Below are 17331 nucleotides of genomic sequence, written 5' to 3'. Positions count from 1 at the left end.
AAGTAATACTACCAGTACTAGGCCTGCTAGTAATTTGCGATGCTCAACATCCAGCTCTGGCTCGCACTCTACGACTGATGGTTTGTTCGCACCACCGGTGTCTCACTGCATTGATTCTGGAAGTAAACTCACTAGACACCATGAAATAACAGTTGTTAAATATTTTACAACAAATGGTGTACAATTTGCTAAAAAAGTCAACCTCCATTGCCGGCCGTGCCAGCTGGTGTATAATTGGCACACATATGGCAGCCAGGCAACATCTTGGCAGTTGTATGATGAAGAAAGGCCAGCCATCGAGGCAAATGATTCAGTCTTTGTTAGTCGGAAGTTGTTCGAATGGCAGTGCTCACTTGCGTAACTTTTTTTCCCCTATAGCCTAGGCCTAATTATTGGGAAGATAGACAACAGTAATTGAGTCTTATACAAGTTCCATATACGGACACCAGTAATTCTGGGTCTTACTAATTACTGTCAACACACCGTCAACACATGATAGGCCTAGTATAATTTAACATCAACACAGCGTTAACTTACCAAAAACACAACTTTGATCTACAAAAGCATGAAAAAAGGGATAGAATACTTGGGCTGAAAGAGACTTTCCAGTTGTTGGATGTCAGAAATCAATTTGCAAAAAGGAGTTTATCACATGGAAAAAGATATTTTTAGCTTAGCAGCGTAGCTGTCCGCTGCCATCTTGCCTCCTCATTGAACTTGGACTGTATTTATGCTGCTGACCAGAGGAGATTGTTCCACGAAATCACAAATAGGACCTTCATCCATGCCATGTAAAGTTATGTGTGTGCAACAAAAAATTTGTGTTAATTTGTTATATAAATGATGCACCATGATATTTAAAAACCTTGCAGCATACAGATTGGATGCTTAGATTGCTGTGCACACACCAACGTGTGACCTTTTTTCAAACTCACTAATACAGCGCGACAGGCATAACAACCAACTAGTATAATAAACACTTTCCGGACAAATTTAAAAACTGACATTAGAATTCGGTTAAATTTGTTAAAACTTTTAACTTTTTGCTTTCCTTTCCTGCAACACATCAGATGGATTGCATGCAGCAAGTGCTCAAAATGGTTTCACCAGGAATGTGTGGCCATCAAAGTTAGTGATGAAGAGGCTGCAGACTTCGAATTTTTGTGTCCATTATATGCTCTCTAAATCAACTTTTGAAGCACTTTTTGACAAAGCGGTTAAGCTACAAAAATTTTGACCATTCGGTGTGTTAGGTTAGAATGTTGTCACTGTGTGTGACGTCCTCAAAATTATTGCGCAGTTTGAAGAGTTGTAAACGTATACATGTATTGTTACTGATTTCTTTATTTGAGAAATCAGCCAGCCTAGTACATTAAGTCATTTGATGTACAGGCACCCATTTCAATAACACCACTTATAGATTCGCCACAGAATGCAGAGGTCATTGGATTGTAAACGAACAGAACAATCACGTTTCAACTATAATTGCTCTCCTTCGGATGTATAAGTGTCATTTTTTGGATAGCTTTTGTAAATCCCCAGTTAGGAAAAGGAAGCCTTGATATCAAAGTACCTGGATATTTCATAGTTGCTCATTTGAGGAGGAGCTGGCATATACATGTATGCTCCACATCAGTTAATGATGGCATGCTTTCCTTCATGTATATTTAGAAAATGCTTTGGCGTGATAGATTTTTCTAGTTCATGACCATGCATCAGTGTGGTTCCATACATTTTATTCGTAAATGTACATTGGTAAAGATTTCCCGGAAATGATCTAATTAAACTTCAGAAGTTTAAAAAACAGAAAAGCTATTCAGTAACGTACCGAGGGTGGCACACAGAAGGAAAACTCAAACGGCAAGAAATGGTTCACTTTTAACATGTTATTGTGGGTTCATATTTATCAGAATTCCACTCGTGCATTATTTCAGTTTTCTTTCAAACTACTCCAAAATATAATGGTAAAGGACATTCTATAACATAAAGATCTAAAAATGTCCTCATAACATAGAAGTGAGTGACACGATCACAACGCGTCAGTTTTTGTATAGTTATGAAGTCTTTAGTAGTTTCAAGTAATTCCATTAATATCTCACAGATACCCATCTCACAAAATGTTTCTTAAACTGTTCCATCACATTCAAACATTATGTTCAATGTCAGCGACTTTGCTAAATACATAACAGTGGGAAAAAATGAACAAATTCAAAGCATTTACGAAATTTAAAAGGCAAAAGGCGTAGTTCAATTGCAGTTATTTTATAAACTGCAGACAAATGCACATTTCAACAATAACCTGAATGTCTGCCACTCTATCGAAATGGGAATCAGACAATGTCCAGTCAGGGAGGAAGGAGGGGATGCTGTGTGTGGCTGCATCACAGGAGAAGATCATGGATGATAGTTGATCGGTCAAGAAGGTAATATGCTGCAGTATAAACTATGAACTTAAATGTAAATCCACCAGTACAGTATTCAGTCCCCTGTAATTAGAAACCAATTCTTCGTATTCCATAAAACAATAAAAATTTGCACCAACTCAAAGACTTCCAGGATTCTGTTTCTTTAAAATAACCTTCTGAGTTCAAGTTTGCATTTATTCTTACATGTCCTTTAGCACGGTTTGCAATTCTAGGTGGAAGTACATGTAGGTTGTGTCTACTGCATCTCACGAAAGTGTTTGTTTGAACTTTATTCGATAACTTACAAATAATTATTGGCAGATCTGAAAGACATTTAATAAAAAAAAGGAAGTAATTCATTGTACGGAGCATTTGAGTTGAATGCAAGACTCAGATTAGTACTCGTCCCCCCAAAACAGCAGTGCTTATACCTAGCAAAATATGGGGCATCACCCGTAAATGTCTGAAGAGAGTTCCCGAGATTCCCATCGAACAATGATCGACACAAAGGTGGGGGTGCTACCCGTTCCAATGTCTTCTCTGATGTGTACATGTACATGTATATTGAATATACGGAAACGTAATCGACACTCATTAAGAGTAAGACCTTTACAACACCACACGAGACAAAGAAGACGACCTCCAGTCCAAATTCGAGTTGCAAGCTATTTAATTGAACTGCAACAACAACATTCCTGTGTCATTGTTCACCCTGTTTCTTGGGAGTGGCCATGTGTGTGGTCTTGTGCATGGTCTTGACTACCACAACGAATGACTGAAACGCAGTGTAATGTTTTCCATAGAACGTTATGGTGTTCCATATGTGCCATCTGATCGCATTTTTCGACGGGCGTCGCATTTTTCGACAGGCGTTGCATTTTTTAACTGGCGTTGCATTTTTCGACCAGCGTCGCATTTTTCAGCCGGCGTTGCATTTTTCATTACTTCATCGGAAAGACCTATGGAAGCCAGGATCTCGTCCACCGGTACTGCCAGCTTATTATAATACACTCAAAAACTAGTCTAATAAAGAATGAAGTTATCTGTTGTGGAGATTCTCACACGTACGGCAACATTTGTCAGAGAAAAAAGAAAATTAGACAGAAACGCATGTACATGTACCTGTACGTGTAACCCCAGGGTCAATCAAGAAGCAGCAGCCACCACGAAACAGCCTTTTCAAACAGTGTCACTTTTCAAACCCAAATCTACATGCAGTCCTCAAGACCTTTGGAAGTCATTTTGTTGAGTAATAAACACAAGCCCCCCCAAAAAAGATAAATGATTTGAAGCCCATGACCAGACGGCCTCCACCGGGGAATGCCTGAACCACGGACCATTGCCTGAACAACTTCCAATGTGTGATATACCTTTCTACCACGGTAATGAAAAAAAATAAGATCAGTCTTGGCTTCCTCTGGACAGATTTTAATGGTTCAAAAAGTATTTTCGGAAAACTTTTCGTGATTTTGTATTGCTGACAACTTCTTTTAACCAAGAAAAAGTAAAAGTTCTCTAAGTTATGATGCGTGACATTTCTTCGCCAAGAGTAGTTACATTTTAAATTATAGACCGTACTGCGATAAACGCTCCCTCGGGAAGCATGTCTGCAAGATGGCAAATACCATACCAACCAGAGTGAACAATAGGCCTACTATACTGGGTTTGATTTTTGTAGCAACTAGTAATCATCAGTACGGGGACATTTTTCACTCAAAAAGCTTGCAGAAGTGAGAAACCAAATTGAGCGAGGTGAATTTCCACGACTAATCGGGTTCATTTAAGGGCTGTTAATTTATTTACACACAGTTAATCGACGCATTCATGCTAATTTGGCCGTTTCCATAATCATTAAAATATGTACACACACTTTTAGCATCCAAGTCAACAACGTCAGGTCCAGCTGGACCAAGGCTGACCATTGATGATTAATGGCTTATTCACATTGAAAGGTTGAAAAATGCGACGCCCGTTGAAAAATGTGATGCCAGTTGAAAAAAGCGACGCCGGTTGAAAAATGCGACGCCCGTCAAAAAATGCGACGCCCGTCAAAAAATGCGACGCCCGTCAAAAAATGCGACGCCGGTTGAAAAATGCGACGCCCGTCAAAAAATGCGACGCCGGTTGAAAAATGCAACGCCCGTCAAAAAATGCGACGCCGGTTGAAAAATGTGACGCCCGTCAAAAAATGCGACGCCGGATGGCACATATGGAACACCATAGTACATGTATTGTGAAATGTATACCCCCCTCGTCTATATACATACACAATGAATCACATGACGAATGCTTTCATAAAACTTGTGTGATGGTTTAACCATTGAACATCCTTACTGATCCAAATACTGTCTGGAAATAAATGGATTGGAAAAAGAAACATTTTCTTCAGTGTGGAATTAATAGCGAGTAACAAGCATATGTTTTAAGGCACATGTACACATGTGCGTACATGGACACTGTTTCAACTAATAAGCCTTTTGCAAATTAAGTTGAATAAAATCGGGTACACTGAGTTCGATTCATGTGAACCCAGCAATTGGAATTATCCACGAGTAAGACACTTGCTATACCTCCTGAATTAGGACAAGCTTTTCCTCAGTTACGAAGGAGATGCCAATACACTATTTAGTGGATAAGAACGGAACCAGAGTATCCCTGAGACGGTACCTGTGGTCGGTTTGCAAAACTTTGCCCCGATTCACGAGGCACACTTTAAAAATGATGATGGTCTGCCCATACTCGATTGCGTGAAGGAAACAATCCCTAACCTCTCCTAAACTGTACGTAGTACCAACTGCTTTTACGTCTGTCAGCTTGTATTGTACTTTTTAATTATAAGTAGGGGAGATGGCTGCCGGTGACAGCAGATGCGTAAAGAACTGTTCTTGTACAGGATAGATGCGTGTAGACTTTTCTTGTACAGGGTTGATGCGTGTAGACTTTTCTTGTACAGGGTTGATGCGTGTAGACTTTTCTTGTACAGGGTTGATGCGTGTAGACTTTTCTTGTACAGGGTAGATGCGTGTAGAATTTTCTTTACCAGGGTAGATGCATGTAGAATTTTCTTTACCGTGTTCATGTGCATGCACACATGTAGACGTTTCTCATTATGCTACGTGTAACGATAGGGATTGGTAGACGTTCGGATCATTAACTTACACACGCGCTTGAGGGCGCTTCTTCAGTTCAATTCGTGTAGCCGTGTATGTAGTCTACACACATACCATTCAAGTTTTTTTGGTCACATATCTTGCTGGGTATATCCACAGCAAAGCAAATGGACTTTGTCATTTAATTGACAGCATAACCGTTGATTTTAGGGGGCATTTCGGCGTAGCCGAGTATGCTGCAGTCATTGCGATTTCAAAACTTTCAAATAGGCAGCAGGATACAAGTTTACTATGAATGCGCACCAAGTTCAATTGTAAGAATATGGCACAAGATACACAGATCCAAACAAAGAACCAAAAAAGAAACACTTACCTGTTTTGAAGCAAGGAAAGAATATGAATTGACTGACTGCATGTACATGAACACCATCAAACCTGCAAAGAGGTACCATAAGACATTTCTCCACAAATGGACCAGTCCAGATGCAGTACATGTATGTAGACCATCAGATGAACCTGCTCCACAGATTGAACAATCTGTCGAAAAAAACGAAAATTTACAGGTATTAATACGCAAAGGACACATTCTTCACACAGTTGTCCTATCAGTCAAAACCACTCAAATTTCCCACATGTACCTGTGTACTGGGGGAAATCAAGTGGAAGGAATTTTTGACTTTATTTGACGGTTACATCAGAAGGAGGGTTACTACACATGTACATGTACTGTACATGTATGATAGCACCACACAAAAGCAGTACAAATCAGAGTATACTAATGATGAGTAGCTTCACTATTAACCTTAACACTCCTCAGTCCTCCAACAGGTGAAGGATTGAGGAGTGTTAGGGTTGAAGTACCGGTACCAGCTAGCACTAGCAGGCATTTGAAATTACTGCCTAGTACATGGGATGAATGTGAAGCTTGCTGACCAGCTCAAATTTTGCTGCGTTCCAGGTACAGGTGCACATGTACAAGGGGCTTAGAAAGCACTCGAAGATAATACTTTTTGACTTTCTTTCTTTATCCCGGTTTACTTTCATACAGTGACCTAAAATACAAATAACATCTTGATCATACTAGACAAAATGACAACTGCATCTATAGAGACAAACCAGCAAGTAAGGAATCAGCCAAGCATGGACGGATGCAGCAAGGACAAAAGGAATGGGTGGAAAAGCTAGCAGCTAGATAAAGGGCAAAGGGGTCTACATAAAAGGTATGGTTGAACAAGAAAGGGATGTAAGGTGAGAAAAGATCAAAGAATAAATACAATGGAAGGCTGTGGACTATACATGTAAGTGGGACAGGGGATAAGCTGCAGACAAAAGAGAGGGAGAAAGGGGAGTGTTCATTAAGTAGTTTCCCTCTGGGATGTTCAGGCCATGGACTGGTATGGTATGGAGGTGCTTGATCCAAAGCTTCTCCCTGCTGAAGCAAACGGCATGTGGGTGGTGTCCTACATGTACATGTAGTTACTTTATGTCGTGTCAGAAAAAGAATGGTTCAGAATGTTGAAGTGATGGCCCAGAGGGGTATTTCCACATAGTTGCTTGGTGTCTGCTGTAGATCTGTGGCAATAGAAGTGCTTGAGAGGGCTCTTAGTCTTTCAAACATACTGAATAGTGCACACCCTACAAGATACAGTATACGTACATGTATGCTACATATTGTGTACATTGTATGACATGAGAAAAGCCACATGTACATGTACAAGTTATGCAATGTTATGCGCCTTTAGCTCCGTGGATGGTACTGCACCAGAGAGGAATCCAGAGAATGCGTTTCAATCTCAGATGTGGTTCTAGCAAACAAAACATCTTTTAAGGTCACACTTGAACCAGACAAATCATTGAAAAAACCTCTGAAATGCCTGAATTTAATTTACTCAGACAAAACATGTAAGAATCAGAGATATTTTGAAACAGCCCCCAATTTAGTTAAGTTCTACCTTTCCTCAAACCAACAGTCTCATCTTGATTGGTGGCTGTCCCAATAACTGAGACAATTGAAGACTTCTGATCATTGATCACCGTTTAATAGAGATCAATGCGTCAAAGGAGATGGGAATCCCTGCCCAGTCAAAAGCCAACTATCATGACTCCCTTTAAAATTGGTAAAGCTCATGGCACAAAAATGGAGCATTTCAAAGATTGCTCTTAACAGTATCTGGGCAGATTACAAATGAGTGCACAAATTTAAAATTTGTGTACTTTCAAAGACGGCATTGATCAGAATATGGTTTGAACTGACCATTGACCAACCTACATTTGATGGTTAGAGAGGTAAGAGGATGAGTTCTATATATGGACACCCAAATCATTTCCTACAGTGACCTATTAGCCATGAGAAAGCAAAAACAAGCCCAGAAAAGTTCAATTTAGGAGGGGAAAAAATAACTTGTTTACTTAGAAAACTCTGTGCACAAACCTATGGGACTGGCCTTTCCGATTGTTTGAACTTGGTAAGTAAACGACTTGGTTTGATCCCTCCTAAATTCAACTTTTCTGGGCATGTTTTTTGCTTTCTGACGGCTAATAGGTCACTGTAGGGAATAATTACTTGCGTCTGTCATGTCTGTTTACTGCAACTCTTCCTTTAGAATTTTTCAGATCAATCTCATCTGCTCATAGGGTTTGTGCACAGGGTTTCAAGCGGTGTCCGTATGTGGAACTCTTTCAAAGGTCAGTGCCCCATCATGACCATGATGACCATTTCACTTTACATCCCACTACATCAATAAGTGCAAAGTCTTTCCATGTATTGCATTCACATACCATCATGGCCGTCGCATCGGACGTCGAGCTCTCGGCGCTTGTCCTCGTGTGCATACTAGCTCGCTGCAGTGCATTGGGTTACCTGGCCCTGCCAGTACACCATGTGGCCACAGGCGTGCCTCACTCGCGGCATGGAGCCTGGCTCGTGTGTACACCACATCATCGGGTACAGACGGTGCCTTTCCACTTGCAACACTGGTAGTTTGTTGCTCTGTAGCTGTAGAAATTAACCATGACAGTAATGACGACACAAAACTGCTGGATAATAAACGACTGAACACTGCTCAAGTTATAACCGCTTTTTGGAGGGGGAAGATACACAGCGGATGAAACAACAGACAGAACTAGTTAAAACTGACTTCGAGTCATCGTATATAAAATGGCACACCAGAGCGCCACCACGTGTTTTGCGGATTTCGCCTCTTCATTTTCCAGTTTTTTGTAACGTCCTTTTCAAATGAAAGTTAATGAACGTTCACGTTCCTGCATCATAAAAATTCAATGACCCTCCACAAACAAATATTATATTATTGGGTGTTTTACAAGGAGCTTTGCTTTTAGTCGACTTCGTGCCTGTTTAATTAAAAGGTAAATTCAAATGAAACCAGAGCTGTGAACAACAGAGAGACCTGGCACAAAAAGTGTGACCCTAAAGAGCACTAATAAAAGTTTGAAACGTACGGCATGGCAAAGAAGAGAAAGTTAAAATGTTGCTTGAGCAAACATTCCTTCGTATTGCAAATTTATACTTAAAACAACCGTGTAAGGACCGAGATTTTCTTCACGGGACAAGTTTTTGCCGTCATCAAGGCAAGTGCGTCACATTTTTCCTTCGTCAGGATGTAACTTAGCCAAAGTATATCAGTACTCGCCACTGCAGCATGACATGATGTCAAGCATGACTTGCTAACTTGCTCACTGCAAACCGAGCAACGCGTCTTGAATCTGGAATACGCAACACATACGCAACAGTTTGGAAACATTCTTCCGTTGTTCAAACGCGCTACTATCTCATTAAATATGCAGCGCACAGTGTGTACTTAGAAACTTGAAAACAAAGCGGTGGTTATGTCTTCGTGTTGTCATGTTACAACCCCACCCCATGATGAGCCAAATTTGCGTTCAAATCGAAACTTGAAGGCCGAAAAGTTGACACATAGCCACAGTATTGTATATTACCTATCATTTCTGCAGACACTGTGGTCGCAAAATCATTCGGCTCGTCCATCGATACCGTTCTTCATATTTTGTGAATGTAGCAGGGAAAAATGGCAGGCTATGAGGAATTAGCAAACAACAAAAACTCTAACTAAACCATGGATCTTTGAAGGAAAAATTGCAGGAAACTGAATTAATAAGGATTCAGACACCGATATTTGACTTTAAAAAAAAGGACAAAAAATAATTTATTAATGAAAAAGTACAGGAAAAATGAAAAAAACTAAAAGGACTCAAGGACTAAAAACACCCAAAGACTAAGACTTTAAAAGACCCAAAACCCAAACCCAACACAGTGCGTAAAATGGACCTTATGAGTTTACACTCAGACTTCAATCTGTAGGAAAACAAGAGAAGTAGAAAACATACATACATGTATAAGAAACAACAACATTTCTAGTGCATTAACTACAAAGAACAGGAAGGAGAGCTGGATTAACACATCATAAAACTGACAATGTGCACAGGTCTATGGGGCTCATTTAGTATTCAAATCCCGTGGCAAGTCCAAATAAACAATCAACTAAGGAAGAGAAGACAAAGAAAAGCATGCTCTGAGGCAAATGGGTGGAAATACTTATACATCACTAACATTCCTAAACTAAAAAGAGTAAGAAAGGTAAAAACATATGAGAAAATCAGATAAATATAGATCTTAAAGATGATATTTAAGCTTATAGTGTGTTTTCTAGGCATAAAAGTTAGACAAACTTTGGAAAACTCTAGTGATTCAGAAAACTAATACGCAGAAAGAAAATTGACAAACCTTGGCAAAAAAGGTTTAGAAACTAAATAATATTAGGGACAGAGGGGAAAATCAACTTTATACATGAAAAAGAAAAGTTTAGAAACTCACCGCTGACTCCTAGCAGAATAGGGCTCAAGCAGAAAACCACACTCCAGTTAGGAGGAACAATACATGGGTACATATGTGAAGGTGACTGGTCTCTGCTGATCTGCTACACTGAGTGTGACCAGACCATGTGGTAACTCTATATGGGGGAAGCTGAGGCTTAAACAAATAAACAGGGGGGCACACTACTAGAAAAAAATGAAGAACTCTAAACTAAAGTTAAACATTTTTAAAGGGGAACTACTTCTATGTAAAAACGTGTACTTAATAACATAAACATTTCTGGCTCTGCCACTCATGAACTTGAATTTGAAGGATCCCTGTAGGGCCAAATGCAGGCCTTTTCATACAAGCGACATCTAAATTCTCAAGACATTCTTCCTTTCTTGCCCATAAAGCAAACACTATCAAATCGTTAATGTCGACAACGACCAAAGAAAAGGCCAACTTAGAGATCAGAAAGCAGGGCAAAAAATAAATAAGCATCACATGTCAAGCATTTTTTGTTGACTTGCTCACTGCAAATCGAGCAACGTAGGTTTTCCTGAAGGAGTACCATACTCGCTGAGTGACCACCGGGTCCGGAACACTTATAGTCCGGGGTTTTTAGTAATTCCGCCACCATATCTTGAGCAGTAAATCAAATCCAAACTGTAACCTGAAATTACGTGGCACTGTCAACATAGAAAGCCATAATTTATTTTTTATTTCTTCACTTCTTTTTTTTTTTAAGAAAAACAAAATGGCTGCCTCTACTTGAAGTATGTTTGAAAACTTCAGTGGGCTTCTTTTTTTTCAGAGCGTAGCAACAGATTCACTGAATCCATGTATAGCCACGGGAGAAGACGGAGTGACACAAAATTTAATTAAGTTCCTATCCATGAATCTGATAAACTCAAGAGCCTGATCCCCAAAAAAGAGCCAATTGACATTGTTGAGACTATTGTATCGGGAAGCCTGTTCCAATTGCTACAAGTTCTGGGTACAAAAGAATTCCTATACGCTTCAGTTCTGCTGTGCAGCAAATCAAGTTGAGAACTATTTCCAGGGACTGTTCTACGTGGTCTTGTGGAAGCATGTTTGACAATAGACTTCGGAATAGCAGATGTACCCATATGCATTTGTTTCATCTAGATCAATGTAGCAGCTTCACGACGCTGTTTTGGGGTATCCCACCCAAAGTTTGTGATCATGTCGGTCCATATGCAGCAAGGTATGAGACAAAGAGAACCCCCCCTGCTTTGTGTTGGTCATTGTCTCGCAGGAATCTGGGGAATTCCTTTCAGACATCTTGGGGGGATGTGTTAAGTAACAATAGTCTGGAATGTGTATAGGGATTGGACATGTTGGGGGGTACCCCTCGGTCTCACTTCTTGCTGGGTATATGTCGGTCACACTAGCCTCTCTACTAACATGACTAAAGTTGTTGTTAATAAAGCGTGCTGCACGTCGTTGTACCATTTCGAGCTTATTGATGTAATTAGCCTCGAAGGGATCACATACTACTAAAGCGTACTCCAGGTTTGGACGAACGAGTGCTAAATAAGCAGTTGTTTTAGCCCTTTTTGAGCACTGCTGTTGGTTCCTACGCAACATTTCCTTGGACCTGGTTAGCCATCTTGACAATATAATCGTAATGGTAAACCCATTTTAATTTGTGGGAGAGGAAGATTCCCAGATATTGATGATGACTCACCGTTACCAGAGAATGAATATCCAGTTTATAACTATTGCAAATCTTCTTCCTTTTGTTTCCCATGAGCATGATGCAGCATTTCTTTATATTAAATTGCATTTGCCACGTAGAAGCCCGTTCGTGGAGTTTATCAATAACTTCCTGAAATGTGATGCAGTCAGCCTGGTTGTGGGTATTTCTATATAAAATGCAATCGTCAGCAAAAAGACGAATTTCTGACTGAAGTTTGTCTGTGATATCGTTGATGTAAAGCAAAAATTTCAGTGTAAGATTTAACTACAGCCAATTTAGTCAATATTTTGTTTCAAAGTAATGTAAGAGGTATATTCAAATAAAAATGCAAGTTACATGTATATGAAAAAATATGGAACAAGTGATTAACTATTTCTACATGAAAAACACGGGGCTACTGGACCACAAGTTTTCAGGGGCACTGGTCCATCTGGACTAGTTGCCCCGACTGTGTAAATAGCATTTTGTTTTGATTTTGTTTGTTTCTATAAGAGCTTAAATTACATATTACAGTTCATTAACTATTTTGATGCTGTAATATGATTACATAGTATGACATTTATCTTCTAGGCTGGTTCGAACATATTATGCCATGAAGCATGGACCATAAAACATGTGGAAAGCAGATTCAAAGAGTAGGGTGTAAGGAGGATGATTGTAACCTTCTTTATGTACAATAACTTCAGTTACCTCCCCTGGAAAATGATTGTCTTTTTTAATCTAGATCCTCCCCTGGTAAGGTAACATCATTCTTACAGTAATTAGACCCTTGAACAAAGACCCCTTTGATTTGGCACCATGTGCTCAGCATTCCTTGTAGACCCCCTCAGTTTGCAGACTGGCAGTGAAGAACACACACCACATTTTTATGAGTTCTCTGCCCCTTGCTTAGCCTGCCACTAGCACTTTATTCGGTTGCCAAAGCTGTTGTGTTTATTGTTTTGCAACCCTCTTATATGCTGTGTTGGCTTTCGTTTTTTTTAGTTTTGCTTGTGGTTAGGTTTTCGGGTTTTTTTGTTGAAATTCATTCATTTTTTTGCTTGTATTTGCTGGACTTTAAATTTTGTTGAATCCATGCTCCTATTTCTTTTGACCAGCAAAGTTTCATTGGCATCTAATTTTTTTGTTTGACGTAGTTTCATTAAGTGCATTTTTTTTTGAAGATCAAAGTTAATCTAGTCCCATTCTGCCCGGACATCACACTGGTTCTGCAATTTTTTTAGATCACCAGTTTGATTGAGTTTGTGGTTAAACAATTCCTTTTTTATATCGTTGTTTGGATTCTGTAGAGCATTGCCCCTGAGCAATAAATTTTGGAATTTTATTTTTTTTTTGTTTCCTCCTTTCTATTTTTTCTATTTCTATCTAAAATTTGCAGTCGTTTGCCTCCACCTAATTTTCCTTACAACTCCTCCCTACCCGATCAAATTTGAAGTTTTTTCAGCGAGTTCCCCAAATTCTGGTTTGTTTTTTGTTTATTCAGACTTAGTTTAGGGTGCCATTTTTCCGTGCTACATTTGTTTCCTTTCTTTTGTTGGAGAATCCGGGTAGGGAGCATTTTCCATTGGAACTTAGCCAGGTGTTTTAGTGTGAAGAGGCAGTTGTTTTTTCCCCTAGGGTAAGCCAGCACAGTATTTTAGGTTGGGAAGCTTTGCATTATCAATGGCCGAAACACCGAAGATGTCGGTGCCCATGTCTATGGCACCAAGCACCCCTCCACAACTAACACCGTACCCCTACGGAGAGGGTCCGCTTCTCCATCAATCACCTGCAGTGAAGGGAAAGACTGACTACCAGCCCCAGCATTTCATGGCAGCCCCCCAGCCAGTAGCTGCCTCCCACTCCATCTCGCCCATTTTGACCCCATCCCGATGAAGAATGATGATGGCTACCAGAGACCAAGTCAACAGTCAAGAATGCTGACAACACACCAGGTGAAGGGTGTGGCCACATTCACTGGCAAGGTTTCGTGAAAAATAACCAAAACACGATTCGCTCATTGTATCCTGTAAAGGAGGACACTCCCATTTGACCATGCTGTTTCTTTCTGTTTTCACATATCCTACATGATTGCTCTGTTGAGTCAAGTGTGGTCAAAACACAACCACTTTTGGTCGGCAAAACATAGTTTGAAACTGCTACGCCTCCTTTCTAATGACTTTTTACTCCTAAACAAACTTTGGGGAAACAGTTTTTTTTTAAATTTATGCGCAAATCAAAGTTACTCATGGATTGGGATGAAGAGGAGATTCACTGGTTGTATTAATGTATTTTATACATGGAAGTACTATATATGGCAAGTTTGTAGCGAGTGCTTCGATGTCTCAATGTGCATTGTACAGGAACGTACATGTGTGTACATGTCTGAACCCGAACCAAACTGAAGTTTGGCAAACAATTTCCCAACCATATCCAAACCGAACCCGAACCATACATTAATTGCAGCACTAAAAACTATGAAAGGCCAACAGTGCAGGCAAGCAACATTGAGATCTCTTTATAGGGGTTTCAATTTTTTCTTGAACATAAAAAATGACATTTCATTCTTTTTTCAGGAAAGTTTGAGATGTCGCTTCATCTTTGACCCCCTCCAACTTTTTTTTCTTTGCATGAAATACTTTCAAAAAAATGTTATGTATAATACAATACTCATTCAACAAAACAAAATTGTGGCAACTTGACTGATACTAACAAGTCATTGGCCAGGCCTAGGGCAGGTCATATGTCTTAAAGGGCCGCTGTGATGGTCTAAATCAACAAATTTCACTGAAGCTGGAGCAGGTTTTTGAGGATTTCCAGCAATGGCAACAGCATTTAACAGAGTTTCATGGTTTCCTGAAAAAATAGGATGCAAAGAAATTTGTATGGCCCACCAGTCCTGAGTTGGCAAACCTTGATTTCTTTCTTGATTTCTAGTTCTCAAACCCTTGCAACTTGAATTTGCCAGTACTTCCTGAGGGAACAGCCAGTTTATCAGTGCCCTCTGGCATTCATCCTTGTCATCCCACAGTTGCCATCTGTGCCTTGGTTAGGTAGACACTAGGGCCTGGGAACATCTCCACTTCAAGGTTACCTTTTGATTGAAACATTAAGTTTTAGAATGTCTACTTTGAAACAAGCTTTGAAATAACAGCAGAATCATCCAATAACTAGTCATTTCCAAATAAGCATTTTGCAAGTTAAATTTGAATAAAATCTGGTACACTGAGTTCTTTAAATTGACGTGAACATACCAATTTGAATTCTCCATACTAAAGACACTGTTGCTATACCTCGTGATTTGGGGCAAGCTTTTGCTTAAATATAGTTACATAAGAGACACCTTGCACCAATACACTGTTTTCAATTGATAATAAGGGCACAAAGGAACCAGTCCATTCCAGAGATAGTGGTCGCTATGCAAAAGCTTGTCCTGAATCACGAGGTATAGCAACAGTGTCTTTAGTATGGGGAATTCAAATTATTATGTTTATGTGCAATCAGATAACTCAGTATACTAGATTTTATTCAAATTTAACTCTCCAGAAAGGCTTATTGACTGACTCTTGCTGCAGTTTTTTTTATAGGTACACATTCAACTCGATGTTGTGGAATAAACATACAGCAATGTCATTGAAACTGCATTATGCTATCAATGGAATTCTGATGTTGACACTAAAATTATGTCAGTTTTTCAATGGCATGGCTGTTTATTACAAAACGTGCAGTTTTGTCATCAAATCACTGAAGGTATAATGCTTGAAGTCATGTCATGCCAGGAAATCCTGGGAGAAAATCAAAGATTAGCATTAAAGTCAGGCAGGTGTCGGTCTTGTAAAAAGTCTGAGGAAACCACAACACCTCTAAAACAGGTTGATCTGGACCATGGGTATCTAATATCAACTTCCTCACAAAACTGTACAGTATTCTTGAGTGTTGATCTATGACAGAGAAGAAAAGCATCAAGATACACTTATATCCACTTTATTTTCCCCAGTGGTTTCACGATGCATCACGATTGTCTTCACCCAAGTCCTGACTTGATTGAGTTCTTGACTGCATACATAGATAACTGGCAGTATGGAGTTGGCTGTAATCAGGGACCATTTACCCAGGGATGTGCAACCGTGAGCGTGTTACGGATTGTTATTAACTCCCGCAGGCACTCTCGACTTTCTTGAAAAAACTCGCGACCACATGACACGCGTTGCAGCATGCAGCATGTATAGTGCAGCCATGGTTATGCCGAGACGATGCGCCGAAGCGGTGCTTAAATCTATTCGTTTTGATGAATAAATCTTCTTCATTTATCGATTTCAAGGAGAAACGAAGTTTTAATGAGGCAAAATTCCCCAATTTGTGGTACACTTTTCTCAGAATGTATAGGATGAAATATCTTGAGCAGCATAGTTTTAGAAAGGGTGTACCCTGACTTAAAATTTTACAAGAAAACAAAGTGGGAGACAGAAATATGTTTTTTTATTAGAGAAAGTGTTACATAATCCAACTTAATTTCTGCTTTGATATTGTGCCGGCCATAACACGCACTGAACCAGCTCTGAGCTTAAGTTGCTCATCCCTGGGTAAATGGTCCGTGCTGTGATAAACCAAAAAGGAACATGGATTACAAAAGCATCTGGTATGAACAGTGCATAACATCACAACCTCATCGGTATATTATACCAACTTTAATTTACATGCCTACTTAAAGAAGATAAAAAATTGCCTGGTTGATTTATTTAACCCTAAATTCATGACTGTGAAACAATGGTCTAACCAGGCTGTTACAGTTTTTATTAATTACGGACAAACTTACCAGTCCATGAATGATCTTCACAAACAGGTGCTGGTGGGGAAAACACATGTACGTCTACTCCATCAGAGGCATTTTGTCCAGTTTGGTAGATACCGGGTATTTCCCTCCAAAAGCTGCACTACATCCTTCATGAATATTACCTTGCCAAGTGTGACAGCTTAAATGAAAAGAGCATCAGTCTGTTAGAAAAAAACTAATTAGGCAAACCTAATAAGCCTTTGGCGAGTTAAATTTGATTAAAATCTGGTACACTGAGTTCTTTAAATTCTACCCAGAATTTAAAGACCCCAGAATGTTGGAAATTAATCCTGTATTCTAAGTTTATTTGTAAAAGAATTAAATGCCCAGGCTGGATAATATATTCAGTTTTGCTCAGGAAATGCTGATTTGAAGGCAGAATATCAAGACAGACACAATAAATGTCACCTGTAAAAGTACTTGTTGAGAAAACAGCAAAATGGTCA

The 17331-nt window shown here is 39.5% G+C and overlaps 1 long non-coding RNA gene across 1 annotated transcript in view; it reads right to left on the bottom strand.

Moving 5' to 3' along the window:
* Window positions 1–3369: 3369 nt before the first annotated feature.
* LOC110981592 (uncharacterized) overlaps window positions 3370–17331 on the bottom strand; it is a 78147-nt gene continuing 64185 nt past the window's right edge. The window contains exons 4-7 of the long non-coding RNA XR_015423630.1: window positions 16868–17024; window positions 10368–15145; window positions 8294–8510; window positions 3370–6052 (exon numbers count right to left, since the gene is read on the bottom strand). This is a non-coding gene — a long non-coding RNA (uncharacterized LOC110981592). The remainder of the gene's footprint in view (window positions 6053–8293; window positions 8511–10367; window positions 15146–16867; window positions 17025–17331) is intronic.

The sequence above is a fragment of the Acanthaster planci genome, linkage group LG21 (assembly GCF_054643075.1).
Source record: "Acanthaster planci isolate LZ-2023a linkage group LG21, COTS_SCS, whole genome shotgun sequence".
NCBI lineage: Eukaryota > Metazoa > Echinodermata > Asteroidea > Valvatida > Acanthasteridae > Acanthaster > Acanthaster planci.
The sequence above is the reverse complement of the archived record's forward strand: the minus strand, read 5'-3'. Positions and strand labels throughout refer to the sequence as shown.